The sequence below is a fragment of the Sprattus sprattus genome, assembly GCF_963457725.1.
Source record: "Sprattus sprattus genome assembly, chromosome: 12".
In the NCBI taxonomy this organism is placed as follows: domain Eukaryota; kingdom Metazoa; phylum Chordata; class Actinopteri; order Clupeiformes; family Clupeidae; genus Sprattus; species Sprattus sprattus.
The window spans coordinates 3,094,027-3,096,351 of record NC_137910.1 but is presented as its reverse complement, the minus strand read 5'-3'; the positions used below and the strand labels follow the sequence as shown (position 1 = coordinate 3,096,351).

Here is a 2,325-nt window from a genome sequence, read left to right as displayed (position 1 = left end):
TGAATACTTTAAATTACTTTTGGATTACTTCAATACTAATGTGAAAATGAAGAACACAGAAAAGAGACATCAATAAATTAGCTTTAACTAAAGTGTATTCTTTAAGTCAACAGCACAATGTAACCTTAGAAAAGAGAGGAGGAAACCAAGTTTTAATTGTACCGGAATACATTTCCCTTTTTTTTGTATCCCGATTACGTACCGCCGTTACATGTATTCGGTTACTCCCCAAGCCTGCCATTAAGCATGCATACTCTGCAGGCTTACACATCACGAGCGACACTAACATTTTTAAAAGAGTATTTTTTATTTGTTTTTGCAACAAAATAATAATTATCATAATAATATTAAAAGAGATGCACTTAAGCTATACATTTCAGACAGGAAGAGGAAAAAAAAGGAGAAAAAAAAAAAAACCCAACTCAAGCAAAACAAAACAAAATCAAAGTAGCAAAGGACAAAGCAGAGATTTGTTTCACAGAATTGCCAGTGTGTGTGGGTCTGTGTTATTATTTAGGTCCTCTCTCCACAGCTGGGTCAGGCAGACCATCCTGAAAGGGGTAAGAGGGGACATTTGCCTCCAGACGCTGCCACCTCTGCTGGACTGACAGGTTTCTGGGGCCTCTGATACACGTGTGTGTGTGTGTGTGTGTGTGTGTGTGTGCTGGACTGACAGGCTGCCAGTGGGCCTCTGATACACGTGTGTGTGTGTGTGTGTGTGTGTGTGTGTGTGTGTGTGTGTGTGTGTGTGTGTGTGTGTGTGTGTGTGTGTGTGTGTGTGTGTTGGACTGACAGGCTGCCAGTGGGCCTCTGATATGCATAGAGCTGGACATGAGTGTGGGGGGGCCACGGGGAAGCCAGTCGCCAGAGTCTGACCAACATAGTACCCGACTGTGGTCCGGATCCCGACCCGGTGCGAGTGTGACGGATCAGCGCCAGGCTTGAACCCGTACGGTCTGCTGCCGTCTGGGTATCATGGAGGGGAGCGTCTAACCTGAACGAAGGTCAGTGGAGCACTGAACTACTTTGGTTTCGAAGTATGACTGACTGGCTATAGTAGCAATATTCCTGCTCTGTTTAATCATCATTCAAAACCGAGTACAGGTTATGCCCAAGATGTTGGTTTATGAATACAAAGAAACATTCTGTCTCTGCAGCTCAGCATTAGGGTTAAGACTAAAGGATTAGTTAATGTCTACCTCATGATCACCTGAAATCTGTGTTTTTGCAATGGTAGGTGACAGCGGATGGACACTACTCAGCAGACAAGCAATGATGGAAGAATACTTGCTGTGATCTGTAATCAGGGTCTGTTTGCAAGTCAAGTTAGCACATGCCTCATTTTAAAAGAGTCACACAGAGTTGAACTTCCACCTTCAAGCTTTTAGCTGAGCTAGCAACGCAGTCCAGGTTTCCAGTCTGGTTCTATTCATATCACTACTGTATTTCCTATGCTGTGTTTGAATTCTGTAATCGGATTCTGAGATTTGTGAAGCTTCAGCTGATTCAGCCATCAAATACATAGAAACAAAAACACTAGCGTAGAGACTCCACAGTTTATCTCTCAGTTTCATTATCTTTTATCATTGACGGACAGTGTGCTGCCTGTATCCAAACACACACACACACACACATTACCTTCTGCTCTGGTGGCCTATGGAGGTAAGGGTGTGTTCTAGGCCACAGGAGTCCCAGTGCCAGTGCTGAGTGGGTGGGCTGTAGTATCTGTCATTCTTCACTACCACTCTCTTACTGACCCGCGTCTGACCCTAGATCAGGTGATGGTGACCCGCAGCTGATGGTTCATTGGCTGCTCGCTGAGTGTGTGTGTGTGTGTGTGAGTGTGTGTGTGAGTGTGAGTGTGAGTGTGTGTGTGTGTGTGTGTGTGTGTGTGTGTGTGGATCCTGATGGTTCATTGGCTGCTCCCTGATCCTTTGTCAGTGGTGCCCAAAGAGGAACGGCAGGGACAGCCAAACTTAGCTGCTGGCAGCTCATACACCTGACAGGCTCTGACGCACTTCTAGAAACACACACTTATTGCTTGTGCAAACACACGCACGCACACAAGCATCTTTGAGGCACTTGCTTCCAGCAAGGATCTGATCTGCAATGAGTGTGTGTGTGTGTGTGTGTGTGTGTGTGTGTGTGTGTGTGTGTGTGTGTGGTCCGATCTGATCTGGGGATTATATGCCTGAGAAACACTCACAAACATGAATAATGCCAGGATCTTTAACAGCTCTTGAGTTCAGCTGCAACCAGCCAGTTGGAGTTCGATCACAGAAAGACAGGAGGAGGAGGAGGAGAAGGAGAAGAAGAAGGAGGAGG

General features: G+C 45.7%; 1 protein-coding gene across 1 annotated transcript in view; it reads right to left on the bottom strand.

The window, feature by feature from the left end:
* Positions 1-363: 363 nt before the first annotated feature.
* Positions 364-2,325, bottom strand: part of ate1 (arginyltransferase 1) — a 64,866-nt gene continuing 62,904 nt past the window's right edge. Inside the window, 1 exon segment of the mRNA XM_080848550.1 lies at positions 364-2,325. This exon segment is cut by the window's right edge and continues 1,625 nt beyond it. The gene's annotated coding sequence lies outside the window, so the exon portion shown is untranslated.